This window comes from Mauremys reevesii, linkage group 6, assembly GCF_016161935.1.
Source record: "Mauremys reevesii isolate NIE-2019 linkage group 6, ASM1616193v1, whole genome shotgun sequence".
NCBI classification, from domain to species: Eukaryota; Metazoa; Chordata; order Testudines; family Geoemydidae; genus Mauremys; species Mauremys reevesii.
Genome location: NC_052628.1, coordinates 50,310,234 through 50,327,511, shown reverse-complemented (window position 1 = coordinate 50,327,511; position 17,278 = coordinate 50,310,234). Strand labels below are relative to the sequence as shown.

Here is a 17,278-nt window from a genome sequence, read left to right as displayed (position 1 = left end):
ATGACCTTGGGAAGTGGCTCTGACTTCACCCGTCTCCGCTTCCCAGCGTGTGGTGCAGACGGTCACTGCCGCCTTTGTGATGGGCTTTGCAACCGGTCCGGGTCTAGTGTCTAGACTGCTCCTCTTCCGCGTGTTTGCTCGGCTCCCCCGCACCGGCGTGCCCTGAAGTCCGGTGAGTGGGGGAAAGCGAAGCGGAGAGGGCGCTGGGGAAGGGGAGCCGCGGGCTGGGCTTGGCTGAGACAATAGCGCCACCTACAGCTCGCGGCCCAGAGCCGACCAAGCCGCGGGGCTGGAGTGCTCGGTGAAACGACGCGGACTGCAGCGCTTCTCCCGGCAGCTCGCCCCAGTCTGGCTCCTCGCTCAGCCACCTCCCCCGCGGCTTTGTCCCTGCTCCGCTTCCCGGCTCTCTTGGCGTCTCTTTGCTGTTTGATCTCCTGCCTCTTCCCCAGCCCAGCGCTCCCCGAGGTGGGTGTCCACTCCCTGCCCCATCAAAGGTAGCTCTGTCATTCAAAGCCGCGGCTGTTTCCTCTCCAGCAAGCGCCGCTTGCTCAAGGCGGGACTCAATATATGCTCCCTGGAGTTATAAATAAACGCTGAGTGTTCTGGAGGGAGGCGTGTGGCCCAGGAGCTTTCTTCTCCACGGTTATTTTGGTGAAGATCCTGTGTGCGTGTGCTTGGCTGGTTCTAATACTGGCCCCTGTGGCCCACTCCTCAATCACCCCCAAAGCATTCCTCTATATAAATAGAGCCAGCTTGTCTAGCTCCCAGCAAGGGAATTTTAATTGTTTAAATTACCACAAACACAAACATCCCATACATATCAGGGCAAAACCGAAATGGGAGGGCTTGAGGTCAACTTTATTAGATGTCTGCTCAGCTTTGGTGCCTCATTTGTGAGGTGGGGCCCATATTCTACTTTATCTGATGAACAAGAGTAAAAGATGGTTCCTGTTAAACTCTGGCCCCCAAGCCCACAAATTGTACCATCAAAAAGCAAGTCTAGCTACTTCTATGTCATTAAAAAACCACAACAAAACAAACAAACAAGACACCCCCCACTCCAACAAAACCCTGCACTCTCAAGCATAAGCATGGCAAAAGCCTGAACCAACACCTGAATCCAGCCAAATTTTGGTCCTTAGCCCCCATATCCTGATGCCTACATAGCTTCTATCTGTTCCTATAGCACCAAACAATTCCAGTCCTGATGCATCCCAGAGTATCAGTGACATAAAACATGGATCTGATAGGAATCCTGTGAGATCCATCCAATTGTTGGCCTTCCATTCATGAATACAGCACAAACATAATCATTTGATGCAGTAGGAGAGATTCTAGACCATGATGTTACTATCCTCTCCTATAAAATAATTCCATTCATTGTGTTTCAGTGAAGTCACAATAATCCAAATTTGTCATCTTGATCTGTCTAGATACAAACAAATTTCATTCCATAACATGGGAATTTTCCAGTGGGATTGGTCTGTCAGATGAGAATGATCACATTCGATGTAGTTTTAGTTGATCCACTCTTGACAGAGATTCTCAAAGCAGTCTAGGGAAATTAGAAACATCTTCCATTTAAATATGTTTACAATTAATGGAAGATGTGTCTAAATCCCTTAGATCTTCCATTATTTTTAATCCCATTTAAATGGAAGATGTGTGTCTAGACTGCTTTGACGCTCTCAGTGGCCTAGGATACAGCTTTTCAGCTCTAAAAGGATAGCTACATTTACTGTCTCTCTAGAAAGAAAACCTCTTTTAGTTGGGAGATATGGCCTGGACCTTGCTGGACTCAGTCCCCTATTCAAATATTTTCAAGTGCTCATGTGCCAGAATGTATCAGGGACCAGTTTTTTATAGTGGAAGCGGAACAGCTAAACTTAGTTTATATTTGTGCAGTAAAGTTTAGAGGTTTGTGGTCAAAAATTTGTTGGATCTGGCAAGACCCCGGAGCAAGGTACATGCATTTGTACTAGTCTTGCACTAGGATTTGTGACTGTCTGGAATTTTCTAGTCCAGTAGTCTTGACAACATGTATTGCCTATTTTGATGGTACAATTTAGGAACGTGGGGGCCAAAAAATGGTAAGATCCAGCAGGCTTCAAGTGCTGGTATTCTGGTGATGCATCAACATCTGGATTTCTGCAGTTGCACTTCTGTGTTTAGCTGGTAAATTGGGGGGCTTGGGGAAAACATAAGTGACTGAATCCAAGTGCTGGATACATGTTTTGCAGTGTTAATGTGCCAGTTTCCAACAGAGTCTGAATTTTCTAGTATAGCGAGCTGTTACATTTTTTTCTCGATTTAGACAGTAGGAGTGTTGGGGGTCAGACAGGATCCAGGTATAAGATACTTGTTTTTTAGTGCTATCCGGCCAGGATGCAATAGGATCTCTCCCCCTCCTCCCCCAGTAAATTAGAAGCAATTACACTTTTTTTCTATTTAAATTATATGATTTGGGCCCTAAAGATGCCAAGATCTAGATGAATCCAGGTGCTAGATCTGGGTTTGTGTACTGTTCATATGCAGGGACAAAAAAAAAAATGGTGCAGTCGTAGCATCTAGACTTCCACTCATTTCATGTCATGGAATTTGGCATAGTGAACCGGGTGAGGGACAACCATTGCATGGATCAAGGAGATAGTTTTTTGCAACGCTCATCCCACATGATACATCAGATATTTTTGGTGCCCTAGGACCAGCTAGGCTGTTTTCTCTTTAGGGGGTTAAAATTGGGGCTTGGAGCCAAAATGTTGCCAGATCCAGGTTTTTGTGACACTCGTGCTGTGGCTCAGTGGGGCTCTCCTTGTTGTAATAGTTGGGGCTTTGAGTTGTTCTCTGGTTTGATTGTACAGTTTGGGGCTTGGGGCCAAAACCCAGCAAGATCCAGTTAGATCCAGCTTTCCCCTTCCCCCTCTTATCTCACCGCTTCACTTACTTTCTTTTCCAGAAAAGAGCATCTTCCCATCTTTAGATGTAAAGGGGAACGGGGCTTGGGGCAATGGAGAGACAAGTTGTGTGAAGTATCGTGTTTCGGAGGGTGTCAGGCACTCTCACTCGAGAGATCCCTTCCTGTGAAAAAAACTCTGTCAACTGCTCACTTTGTTTTTAACCTGGGGCGTGCATGTGGTGTGAGGGAAATTTTTAGCTGCTGAGGAGGGCAGGACATCAGGACACTCATAGAGAGAGAAGAGGACGTCAGGACAGATGTGAAGGGACAGTGCGCTGTATTGAGACGCCGCGGTGTTCCAGCCTCTCTGGGCACTCATTCCTGGGGTTTGAATGCACGTTGGGCTGTAATTAAGAACTCTTGGAGGCGTACTTAACTTGTGACGTGGTGCTTTTCTTTCCCTCTCGGTGAGAAAGTGGCTCCCTCTTCCCTGAATCAGGACCTCTGCCATCCAGAGTCACAAAGAGACATTCTGGACATATCCTGCACACACAAACTTAAGGTGAGCACCAAAAACTTGCTCTGCATTTTGTGTCCTCCGTTTCAAACTGCTGCGGAGTTTTGAGAGCATCTTAACTTTGGAGCTCTGGAAAAGGTAAAAACAAAACATTTTTTTTCGGGGGGAAAGACTTTCTTTCAGATGTATGGTATCCAGCAGGTAACGTCTCAAGGCATCAGCTAGGATGGTGTCCTAACGGGATTTTGAAGAGCTCTAGTTTGGCAAAAGTGGGAGAGAGGGCTTGAAACTGACTACCCTCTGTTTATCTGACTTTAAGTGCACTGTGTTAATAGATGAGATGAGAGATCATATTGCAACCGCAGATTCTGTTTGAAATATGAAAATGGCATAGTTTAGTCCACTGGCTTTCTCCTGTGAGACTATACATTTCACAGAGATTAATGTTTCCGAGAGGTAACTTCCCCATCTGTTAAAATCCTGTTAAAAGAGTTTACAGGACTTGGGAAGGGGAGGATAGTGTGGGTTGAACGAAAAGCTGAAGAGCTGTGAATGTGTTTGTCCCACCCATTGCTTTAGGAGTGATCGTATTAGATGGGGAAAGAATCTGGTATGATCCATCGTTTTTTCAACATATTTTGCCTATTGTCAATGGAAACTTGAGATAACATATCTTTTGGGCACAGGCTTCTTTATTATCTCCACTTTAACAAGAATGCTAGGTTGCTAGTATCATCAAAGTTAAATCGCAGATTTATAGATGCTATAATAGCTATTTAGCTTCAAAAAGTGTTTATTTGCTTTTAATTGTTAAAAGTAGAAAACACTCATTCCAAATGCTCCTCATGCCAAAATCAGAAGTGTTGGCTATGGATGGTTTAGATGCAAATGTTTAGTTGGAATGAACTTGTATAATGTGTTCGAATTAAGTTGTCATATTGCTTTACATTCCTTTATCACTGGAAAAATACACTACAGACATTTCAATTAGGAATTTTCAGTGTGGAATGTGTACATGGATATGTATGTATGTATGACGTCATACGGTCAACAACCTTTGAGGAGTTTCTTGAAAGTTAGCAGTACTTGAAGAAGAAAAAAAAAGAATCATATGAATTAATTTCTTAAAGTTGAATGTAATATTGATTCACTACAGATGAACTTTACTAAAATGTAATGAGTTTTTAATATTTATGCAGGCATGTTTCACTGAGTATAAGTATGAAGTTAGCAATAAAATTTTCATTAGTTTTGTTAATTATAAGAGAAACTTGACATATGATATTTGAAAATGCAGATGCGGAAGAAGTGTAACTGGTGAGGGTACACCCTCTTGATAAAGCTGTTCTTAGCAGCCAAGCTCCACTGAGTTTAACTGGCTACAGTTCTCGCCCATATGTACAATATTTTAATGTAAAAAACTAATGTAATATTACATTTCAGTTTAGCTATTCGCTGAACTGACAATCATTACAAAAGGGGAAAATTGAGTTCAGTGGAGAACAACTGCTTTCTTAAGTGAAATAAATAATAAAGCCAATGCAGTAATCAAGACATTGCTGGTCTGCAATGAAAATGAGCCAAAAGGCCTGTCATCCTAATAAGAGCCCTGAATATCTGAGGAGTTTGAAAGGAGAAACACCATTTTGATATGAAGTGAAGCATTTAGCTGCAGCAATTTTCTGTTTCAGAGAAAAGACTGACAGTATAATTCAAAAGTATTGCAGAGATTTGCACAGTAAAGAATCATTTCATTATATCCCTGCTGAGTTATTTCCTCTCACTTTGTTTTGGCAGGGTTAACACAGCTAGTGCTTGTAAGAAGGGTCTAGGGTAGTACACCGAGTTGCTCTTATACAGGAATGGTTTCTGAAAATACAGATTTGAGAGGGTCCTAACAACATCCTTGTTGTTCACTCTGTGTGTAATAAGGTGGGAAGGACATTTTCTCGCAGATTGGGAAGACTCCAGAGTCTCCAGAGTTAATGTAGAAATGTTACAGGAAAAGGGCGTAGGGGGGTCTCTAAGCATGGGCTTTGGAGCCAAGAGAGCTGAATTCAAATCCTGCCTTGCTTTGTGACCTTGATCAATCACTTAACCTCCCTACCCCTCTGTAAAATGGGGAAAATAACATTGGTCCATCCTTTATGAAGTGCTTGGAGATCTTCAGGTGAAAAGTGATTATACAAGTGCAACGTGTTATTGTTGGTATCATATCTTAATCATATTGAGAGATATAGTAAGTAATGACAAGAACTAAGCACTTTGGCCTGAATTAACATTTGTTTCTTTTTATATGCTTTTCTATTGAAGTGGTACATAACTTATCATTAGATGTTGAAATACTGGACACTTCATATATTGCATTTTTAAACCAGCAATTTGTCAATTAAAATTCCCAAAAAATTAAATGTAAATTTTTGAAAAAAAAAACATTTTCAGATTACAAGCTTCTTCTGTTGCTTGTAAGGAATTATTAGACATTCTGGCTCCACTGTGAGTAACTGTAGAATACAGTCATGCACTTGAAAAGGTAGCTTGTAATGTAGGTAACAAAATGTTCTTTGGGGTAAAAATGTCTGAATATATTTAGGATTTCAATCAATAGCATTTAAGGAGGATTAGAGGAAACAGCTGGCTAAACAAATATTAGGTGTAGGGTGGATGCAATGGTATAAATTAATAATGCTGTTCTTTATTTACTCTATGAATGGGAGGTTTTGTGAAGATAAGATGACTTAAACATGGTCACTGTATGCCACCTAGTGGATGTTTCAAATTGGGCTTTCACTACAGTATCATCATCTATTTTTTTAACTATCCACACATCTGTAACTAATCTAGTGCATTACTTAACAATAACAAGTCAACTTTATTTAGTTTTAGCATAAGAGGCACCAGCTAACTGTGTGTGTGTGTGTGTGTGAGAGAGAGAGAGAGAGAGAGAGAGAGAGAGAGAGAGAGAGAATACCAGTTGGTTGCAGTAAAGATCAATTTAATTCCAGTTTAACATAATTTGACACCAATAGAGCTTTAGCTGTTTCCAAGGGGTAATTAAATCATGCCGTAACTAATACCCACAGCTCACATATAGTCTGGCATTTACTGTATTTTAAGCATATATTAAAGAAGTGAAGCGTTTAGGGCTTTTGTACTAATATTCCAACAGGAAGCGATAAAGATCAGCAGTAAGTGTTTCAAAGGTACCTCTAGCAGTGCTTTCAAAAACTCCTTTACCAAGCAGAATGTGGTGCTAATAAAAATATTGTTTGGCACTAAATATTTCTTTCTTTGGCCGCAATAGGCAATGAAAATATTTGACCATTTCCCCAGAAAAGTGACCTCAGCCTCTCCCCCTTCCTTTTCCTGATTCTCCCCCCATCTTGTTCCTCTCTTCTCCCCAGCCTCTCCCTAATGTTCTTTCCTTCCCTTGGACCTCTCCATCTCTTCCCTTCATTGGGGAAGGGGAATATGTTTCTTGGTCCACTGGTTTCCTCATTTAGTTACAGATCCTCAGGTGATGTAAAATATCATTGCTCCATGGAAGTTAATGGAGTGGTGAGAACTTACACCAGCTGAGAATCTGCCCCTCAGTCTGCACTTTGGGAGTGGACTTCCAGACTATGTCATCTTCTGGCTACCTGCCTACCCATAACCTGTTCTGGAACTCAAGTGGCAACCACTGAAACCTGGCCTATGGAGCCAACTAAAAGTCTCATTTCTGGGAGGTACAGCAAAGCACCCTCAAATTGTATTGGCTCAAATGAGTATTGAGACTACTCAGTAAATATCTTGTGGGATCAAGCCCTATACACTTCAGCCACCCCTGACTTTTGTCACAAACTGAATAGTAAAGGAAATGGCAATGCTGACACTGTATAGAATAAACTGTCCTTTTCATTCACAGAGCTTCAAAACAGGTTCTTTGTTTCTCTGTAATTAGCACAACAGAGTGGAAATCTTGAACATGATCAGTTACTCTGAAAACAAACATTTAAAAGAAGCATTAAGAAATCACAGAACAGTAATCTGTCTGAAACCTCCACTGGGTGCTTTGAAAAGTTTTCTCAAGAGCTGTAGTAGGCTGATGGCTGAAGCCAGGGGGAAATTTGCTCTACCACGAGTCAGGTGAAGTTTACCCATTTAAGTTGGAGAAGATAAAATGGTTCATCAGAAAATATGCTAATTGATTTTATTGCATGCTTCATAGGTGGAGTAGATAGATTTAAAATTTTTATTGAGAACAGCTGGAACCATGACTAGGAATCAAACCCGAATCAAAGTAAAGAGAATCCTTGCTAGGCCATAAAGTCTGTCCCACAGTGAAGCTTTTTTACTAATGGCACATTGCGCCACCGTCATTCTTCTGCAGCAGTGCGCATCAGATGTAATGACAGAATCTACATCATTAATCATGTGATAGAATGGAAATAAAATCACTGGAACAGAAAATTGTTACTGGATATGTACCTCTTGCTTGGAAAAAAATTGTCATCTTGACATTTATCTAATAGCAAGAGACCATTATCTTGCAACAGCATTCCATTAACAGTATCTCTTAATTATTTTAAAGGCTTACAGGATACAAGGAACATATGGGCAGTGGAGACAGGTTAGATTAGAGATGTGTTTGGCAGAAATCCGAGTAACAGAAAACAAATGCTTTGATGGAGAAGAGAGAAGAATTATTTAGTGATGGTTCAAATTTAGGGTTGATCATTTTCAGCCCACATTTTTACAAGCAAGGTGATGGATGTGTTAAAGAAGGCTTTCCATTTTTAGCATTATGTTATTTTACCAATATTGTATTTCTTGGTGAGTTATCAAATCAGCTAAACTGTATCAAATAAAGCCTAATTCATTATACTGAATTATAATATCTACAAAAGATGTATAATATATTTTCTTTACTCTCTGTGGTGCCTTACACATGGTAATACCATATATATGTGTGGGCATATATATGCGTGCTTATATATTACCATGTCTGAGGCACCATAAAGAATAAAGAATATATAGAGGAGATGTGTGCCTTCAAGTGCACTCCCTTTTGGAATGTGTAATTTTTTCATCAGATCCTGATGATAGAAAATCTATTGTTTTAAATTTCAGGCTGTTGCTGGTCTTTGGTTTTCAGCACATTGGCTATTACTTTAAATTGTTTTTAAAAAGGCATCTCCCTTATTTCCATGGTTGGTGGCAAGCACTGCTTGTCACTGTTTTGGAGCCCATCTCCATGAAAGCCATGGCACAATGCAGCTTCATTCATTTAGGGCCAGATCCTACAAACCACCGTATGAGTAGCTTTGCTGCCATGAGGACTCAATTGAAATTAATGGGAACTCTAATGGGATTTAAAGGAGGCTACCCATATGAATAAAGTTGCCTGCATAAGTGTTTGTAGGATTTTGGTCCTTTATTCACAAATTGGATGAACGAAAAGAAACATGTACAACTCCAGTCCTGCAAACATTTACATATGCAAAACTGTATGTACATTAGTAACTCCATTGACTTCTATACAGCTGCTCTTGTGAGTAAAGTTATGCATGTGTTCAAAGGTTTGCGGGACTAGGTCCTAAAATGGTTATATCTGTAATCAATTGATATATATGCTTAATACGTGAATTGACTTTACTCAGGCTGGCAGTATGAGAAAATACTGAAAGGCTAAATTGCTGAAGCTACTGAAAAATTGAAAATGAATAATTGTTCAGCTATTAATATTTAAGAAATTCTAACTTTGACTGAAGTCTTGCACATATGTTCTGTACTTTACTTCCCAGAATATCAATGTCAAGGTTAATTTTACAACAAAATATCTGCATAATTCAGTAAATGAAATACAAATCCATATAATATTTAAAAATACATTTAGAATAAGAAAATATTTAAAGATACATTCCAAAGTTTTTGGTGTCTATAGTAACATAAATGTGAACATATTATAACATTCAACCCAAAATAAAGTTTTAAAAGTGGCATATCAGAAAGAATAATTCAACCAGGCAGTGTAATTATTAGACAAATTCCAATTACTTCTTACTCTAGCTACAGCTACACTATATATTTGTTTGTAACACTATATCATTACTGTACTGCCACCTTGTGGCAGCAACACAACACTGCAAACAACTTATTCCAGCATTTTCACGTTACAGGTATAGGACATACAATAGAGAAGTTTCATAAAGTTTCATATTTTAAATTTACTGTACAGACAAACTAATGAATATATAATTGTTCTTCTTACATTAAATGTGCTTCAAATTTTCTAGAAATCTGGAGCACGTCAAGTTTTGCCTACTCATAGAAACTTAACTACTGCATATCCTTGATAATATCGTTTTCTTCTTTATTCTTACAAACGATTGCTCCTAACTGGATTTTATTTTGCACTGACTAGTCAGACAGATTTTTTTTACTAACCTACTGTTGTGTGTTGCTTTTGGAGCACTGTATTACTGAAAATAAAACTTTATTTATGTGGGTACATGTTTGTGTGTGTGTGCATGACATACATACGCACACATATATAAGCTCTCCTGCTGCTCTAATGTATTCTGGAGACTGAGTGGGCACTTCAGTAACAAAGAAATGATGGGAGGCCACCTTTCAGTTCCTTTCGCTAACGTTATATCATTACAGTATTTATTAAAACTATTTAGACTGATTTCCATCTGGTCAGAGTTGGTCAAGTTCTGTTCATACTTATGTTGGTTTAAATCCAGAGTAACTCCACTGACATCAGTGGAATTTCTTCAGAGTTGCATCAAAGTGAGAACATATATAGGCTCTTTGTATATTCAGAAACCACTGGTGCAGCCATATTAAAAATTAGTGTGAACCAGGAGTGAAAAATGTACCTTTAGACATGAAAATGCATGGAAAGGACCATCAACAGGACAGTAAAATGTCTGCACATGAGGCCAAACATCTCCTTTTACCACCAGTAGTTGCACCACTAGTTGGTATTTTACCAAATAAAATTAATCATGTTGACCATTTCTTTAATTCCCTGTTCATAATTGAATACCTGTTTAAAACACGACAGTCAGTTTTTCCTAGTCCATTGTATTTGCCTGTGAGAAAAGATGCCATAGACTCATAATATAGTGAGCTCCATTTTTATTTACATCTTGTATGGCTTTGCTGGTAGTTTTGTCCACTAAGTGTCACTTTCGTTCTTGATATTTTTAATGTGCAATTTATCCTGGGAATTCCCCCTCCACTCACCCCAACTCAGCTGTTGCATATGCTTTTCAATAAATTCCTGCTTTTGACACTTTTTTTCCCCAGATGAGTTAACTGAAGTACAACGGGTTAGAGTTTCAAAAGCAGCCTCTCTCCTCTAGTTGAACTTGAACTTTCATGTGCATTAATAGCATACCAATTTAGAAAGATGTAATCAGACATCTGATTGGTTGGGGGAAATTTTCAGAGGCACAAAAGGCAGTTAGGAGTAGGGAGACAATTCCTTTTGAAAATCGATGGGAATTTAACACCTCACACATCTGTGCCTTTGAAAAATCTCCCCCTCCCTCAACCTGCATGCTATAATATGAGTTTTTACATGTTCAGAATTGCAGGGTTTTAGAAGTAGCCTAACAATTTCAGAAGACTTCCACAGGTTCATACAGCGAGTGTCTTCTCCAGGAAAGGATTGCTACTTGTTGTCTGTACCCATTTAACTACATGATCTTCTCAGCTACATTTCAGCTCCTGTTTGACTCCAAAATAACGAACACTAATCCAAATAAATGTACCCAAAGAGTTTTTCTTTTTATCTCATATTGAAATTCTGAGATGACATGAAAAAGGTATCTTTGGCTATTCTTTTCACTGCATTCAAGGATTCATCACGGGAAACAGGTTGATAGAAAGCTTAGAGTTACTATACTTCAGAAAGGATAAATATCAGCAAAAATGTAGAGGTAATTAGGAGATAATGCCACTTGAATAGAGCGTTGACATAGGATAATTTTCTCCTGCTATCAGAGGAATAGCTATACCATTTATGGAGAATATTGTGAATGTCAAAACAAAGCAGAGACATTTATTTGCAAACCAGAGGACATTGATCCTGTCAAATTGTTCAGTGATAGTGATTTTTATTTTTGATACACCAGATGATTGATGCAGATGCTGTTGTGTTATCTGAGGGATGTTGGGACAGTACTGCACCACTACTGAATAGCTTCATTTTGTTTGACTTTCACCCTTCTCCTGGCACTATAGCATGGAAATATGTCTACTTCCTTCTGGCTGACTGTGGGTTTGGGCAAATCTATATATAGTTCTGTGGACAGAGTGTACAAAAATCTATCTCAGAAATACCCTATCCGCTTTGTTGAAAGTGCCATGCAGTGACTCATCTTTTATTACATAGGAAACTGCCAGTGAATCTGTAATTTACATATTTTATACACGCTCTGTCAGTCATTTTTATTTCTATGATCACTATACAGTTTTATAGGGTGTCGCACATATAAAAAGATAATAAAAACTGCATGGAAGCAGCAGCCTGCTCATGAGGCAAAAACTTTTGAACACAAACAACAGCTGAAAGGAGGTGGCTGTGTGGCTGGCAGGGGCCAATTTAGTGCCCAACCTAAGTTTAGCCTCAGAGATGCTCTAAATTATGTCAGTTTGCAGTAGTTCCCATTCCAGAGCTCTGGTTCTATCCCCTCCTGTCCCCACGCCACCGTGGTCAGGAGGGTGTGGCATAGACAAAGCTACACTGGCTCTTCATGAATCAGGGATTCTTTCATGTCCAGTTAGGGGAAGTTTACAGTCCTTTTCTACTGTAGCATGAGCAATAATCTGGCCCTACTACTGTGATTAAGAGTTTGCAGGGTCAGGCCATAGCTGTATACTGTGCAATATGCAAATATGTTTGAGCAAAATAAGCAAATTAAGGGGTCTCTTCAGCCCACAACTACTACTGATGTTGCTTCTTTTTCATAGGCGGCACATCTCTTTTGCAAGTGGCCACTTATGACTTGCAGATTTGGACAAAATGAAGATAGCAATTCTGGTCTTATGCAGATGCATAAACACCTTGTATATGGGAATGATGATCATGGGGATGATATAGGGGATTTATGCTGGCATCACTGTGGGGAGCAGCTGGCTCATATTTTACAAACATGAAAGTTTAAGTTTAGTGTAAAATACTGGGTCAGATTCTGCAGGAAGTGCAACGGGCAGTGTTGCCCACTCTTGCAATTTTCATATCTAGTGTGTTTTTAGAGCCACAGCTTCTGGAGTCATATGATTATATGAGAAGCTCAATTTCCATTTAAAATAAAAGTCTCTAGCCTTCATGCTTGCAGAAAAAAGCTTGAACATGTGAACCCTAAAGTTTAAAAAAACAGGAGACAAATAAAATAAATAAACCTTCAAAATTTATCATTTTAAAAATCTCATTATTTTTAGCTGTTCTCATGATTTTTTCAAAGCTTGGGGTTGTCAATTATAGAAGGGAGACTTTAAATTCCTACAGTAGAACTCTATTCTGCATTATTTCCATATGTATCAATTGGGGTCATGGGAATACTACCAAGGGAGTCATTAATTTTGGCTAAAATGGTGATGGGTACCTTCCTGATTGTTGGATATTCAACAGCCAGAGACAAGGAGGTGAGGGAAATATGAGATAATAGTTAATCTCTCAGACTAACAGCTCCTTTAATCTGGGGATTATCCTGAGGGAAAAAGAAAGGGCTATGCAACCAGAAGTTCAAAGTTTACCAACCACATCAAACAGTATGATTGGGGTTGGTCTACAAAGAAGGGCTCCAAAGAGGAGGGAAATTGAAGCTGCAAAACTCTCTTCCCGAAACAACACAACAGAGATGGGGAAAGAAAACTCCCCCTTTCCCAGTTAAATATTTTTTAAAATGTTGCCTAGTCTTAATCCCTAGTTTTAGCTAGTTCCAGATGATCTCATTTTCATGACCTCTCTTCCCTAAGGCAGATCTTCAGTTACGCCCTCCCCATGCAGCTTTGAATTGTTTTTGACTTTGACTTTCAGTCCAGCTCCTCCCACTAAACAGAAAGCTATAGAATCATAGAATCTCAGGGTTGGAAGGGACCTCAGGAGGTCATCTAGTCCAACCCCCTGCTCAAAGCAGGACCAAACCCAACTAAATCATCCCAGCCAGGGCTTTGTCAAGCCTGACCTTAAAAACCTCTAAGGAAGGAAATTCCACTACCTCCCTAGGTAACCCATTCCAGTTCTTCACCACCCTACTAGTGAAAAAGTTTTTCCTAATGTCCAACCTAAACCTCCCCCTCTGCAACTTGAGACCATTACTCCTTGTTCTGTCATCTTCTATCACTGAGAACAGTCTAGATCCATCCTCTTTGGAACACCCTTTCAGGTAGTTGAAAGCAGCTATCAAATCCCCCCTCATTCTTCTCTTCTGCAGACTAAACAATCCCAGTTCCCTCAGCCTCTCCTCATAAGTCATGTGCTCCAGCCCCCTAATCATTTTTGTTGCCCTCCGCTGGACTCTCTCCAATTTATCCACATCCTTCTTGTAGTGTGGGGCCCAAAACTGGACACAGTATTCCAAATGAGGCCTCACCAGTGCTGAATAGAGGGGAATGATCACATCCCTCGATCTGCTGGAAATGCCCCTACTTATACAACCCAAAATGCCATTAGCCTTCTTGGCAACAAGGGCACACTGTTGACTCATATTCAGCTTTTCGTCCACCGTAACCCCTAGGTCCTTTTCTGCAGAACTGCTGCCCAGCCATTCAGTCCCTAGTCTGTAGCAGTGCATGGGATTCTTCCGTCCTAAGTGCAGGACTCTGCACTTGTCCTTGTTGAACCTCATCATATTTCTTTTGGCCCAATCCTCTAATTTGTCTAGGTCCCTCTGTATCCTATACCTGCTCTCCAGCGTATCAACCACTCCTCCCAGTTTAGTGTCATCTGCAAACTTGCTAAGGGTGCAGTCCACACCATCCTCCAGATCGTTAATGAAGATATTGAATAAAACCGGCCCCAGCACCGACCCTTGGGGCACTCCACTTGATACCAGCTGCCAACTAGACATGGAACCATTGATCACTACCCGTTGAGCCCGACCATCTAGCCAGTTTTCTATCCACCTTACCGTCCATTCATCCAGCCCATACTTCTTTAACTTGCTGGCAAGAATACTGTGGGAGACTGTATCAAAAGCTTTGTTAAAGTCCAGAAATAGCACATCCACTGCTTTCCCCTCATCCACAGAGCCGGTTATCTCATCATAGAAGGCAATTAGGTTAGTCAGGCATGACTTGCCCTTGGTGAATCCATGCTGACTGTTCCTGATCACTTTCCCCTCCTTTAAGTGGTTCAGGATTGATTCCTTGAGGACCTGTTCCATGATTTTTCCAGGGACTGAGGTGAGACTAACTGGCCTGTAGTTCCCTGGATCTTCCTTCTTCCCTTTTTTAAAGATGAGCACTACATTAGCTTTTTTCCAGTCGTCCGGGACCTCCCCCGCTTGCCATGATTTTTCAAAGATAATGGCCAATGGCTCTGCAATCTCATCGGCCAACTCCTTTAGCACCCTCAGATGCAGCGCATCCGGCCCCATGGACTTGTGCTCGTCCAGCTTTCCTAAATAGTCCCGAACTACTTCTTTCTCCACAGAGAGCTGGTCATCTCCTCCCCATACCGTGCTGCAGAGTGCAGCTGTCTGGGAGCTGACCTTGTCTGTGAAGACAGAGGCAAAAAAAGCATTTAGTACACTAGCTTTCTCCACATCCTCTGTCACTAGGGTCCCTCCCTCATTCAGCAAGGGGCCCACACTTGCCTTGACTTTCTTCTTGTTGCTAACATACCTAAAGAAACCCTTCTTGTTACTCCTAACATCTCCGGCTAGCTGCAACTCCAAGTGTGATTTGGCCTTCCTAATTTCACACCTGCATGCCTGAGCAATACTTTTATACTCCTCCCTGGTTATTTGTCCAATCTTCCACTTCTTGTAAGCTGTTTTCTTGTGTTTAAGACGAGCAAGGATTTCACTGTTGAGCCAAGCTGGTCGTCTGCCATATTTACTTTTCTTCCTACACATTGGGATGGTTTGTTCCTGCAACCTCAATAAGGTTTCTTTAAAATACAGCCAGCTTTCCTCGACTCCTTTCCCCGTCATGTTATTCTCCCAGGGGACCTTGCCCATCAGTTCCCTGAGGGAGTCAAAGTATGCTTTTCTGAAGTCCAGGGTCTCTGTTCTACTGCTCTCCTTTTTTCCTTGTGTCAGGATCCTGAACTCGACCATCTCATGGTCACTGCCTCCCAGGTTCCCATCCACTATTGCTTCCTCTACTATGTCTTCCCTGTTTGTGTGCAGCAGGTCAAAAGAGCTTTTCCCCTAGTTGGTTCCTCCAGAACTTGCACCAGGAAATTGTCCCCTACACTTTCCAGAAACTTCCTGGATTGTCTGTGGATACATCATGTTTGATTCAGTGCAGAAAGCATCTTTTGTGTGCCATGTAATTTTCAACCACAAAATGGCAAGGCCCAACCACTTCACATGGGTGTACATTCCTGACCAGTGACTTGAGTAAGCCAAATAGAATTGACCCTTGCACCATTTTCTTCAATATGAAATAAACAACATAAGAATATGTCCAAAACCACAGGTGCACAAAGTAGATAAATTAAGAGCAAGGTAGAGAGATCACTGCACAATTTAGTAAAATTTTCCATTTAATTGCTGGAGGAAATTGTAGTATAATTACTAATCAAGAAACTTGAGTGATATTCCAAGCTCCATCACCTCGCTGCATATTAACTGTCTGCCACTGGGATTGAGAACTTCTCCATGCAGACTGTAGTGTCAGCAAAGGACTTGCAGGGAATCATTATTGCTATGGAGTTAACACCTTGCCATTTAAAAGTGGTAATTGTAGCTGCTACGCCAGCAGAGAGAATATAGAATAATATTAATTGGAAAGAGCACACGGGGATCTGTGAACAGACATTATTTATTTTCTTTTAATTAGTTTCCTTATCTATTAATTGTTCAGGGGAGGAAGGATAGCCCAACAGCTAAGGCATTAGCTTGGGACACTGGAAACCCAACCTCAATTCTCTGTTTAGCCACAGACTTCCTGTGTGCATAGGTGCCAACTTTCCCTGGCACCGGTGGGTGCTTGCGTCCCCACGCCCAGCCCCAACTCCACCCCTGCCCTGCCCCTGCCTCACCCCCATTTCAACCCCTTCCCCAAAGTCCCTGCCTCAACTCCGCCCTCTCCCTGCCCCTATTGGACCCCTTCCTCAAATCCACGCTGTGGCCCCGCCTCTTCCCCGAGCATGCTGCGTTCCCCCTCCTAGCACTTGCCGCAAGTGCTGGGAGTTAGTGGGGGAAAGCGGGCATGTGGCGCGCTCAGGGGAGGAGGCGGAGGCAGAGGTGAGCTAGGGTGGGTGAGGGGGAGCTGCTGGTAGCACCCACCAATTTTTCTCCATGGGTACTCCAGTCCTGGGCCCTCAAAAAAGCCAGCATGCTGAACAGAGAGCTAGTAACCCATATACAGCCAGAATAATTGGTGTTGTGTGGTGAAATGCATGGAGTCTGGATTATTAAATTCACCTCCCAGATGACAAAGCAAGAGGTGGGACCTAAGCCTTGCCCCACAAAGGGAATTTGATGCCCAACACCAGGCCTGAGGGAGGTGCCTTTCTCCACTTGGGATTCACAATTGTGAACCCTCTTTTGGAGTTGGGCACCTAAATGAAGTTAATGGGGTTTTGTTTATGGAAAACAGGGGCTGAGAAGGTGATGTTGCAGTGGTTATAACCTTATAAGAAGGGGTTGAGGCACTCACTCAGGATGTGTAGTATCCAGGTTCAAAGCCCAGCA

At 41.3% G+C, this 17,278-nt stretch overlaps 1 protein-coding gene across 5 annotated transcripts in view; it reads left to right on the top strand.

Moving 5' to 3' along the window:
- The first annotated feature begins 93 nt into the window (after window positions 1–93).
- HAPLN1 (hyaluronan and proteoglycan link protein 1) overlaps window positions 94–17,278 on the top strand; it is a 93,812-nt gene continuing 76,627 nt past the window's right edge. For 3 of the 5 annotated variants that reach the window (XM_039542847.1, XM_039542844.1, XM_039542845.1), the window contains exons 1-2: window positions 124–465; window positions 3,373–3,458. The gene's annotated coding sequence lies outside the window, so the exon portion shown is untranslated. Of the gene's footprint in view, window positions 466–3,372; window positions 3,459–17,278 lie in introns of all 5 variants that reach the window. The other 2 variants (XM_039542848.1, XM_039542846.1) reach the window with 1 other exon arrangement.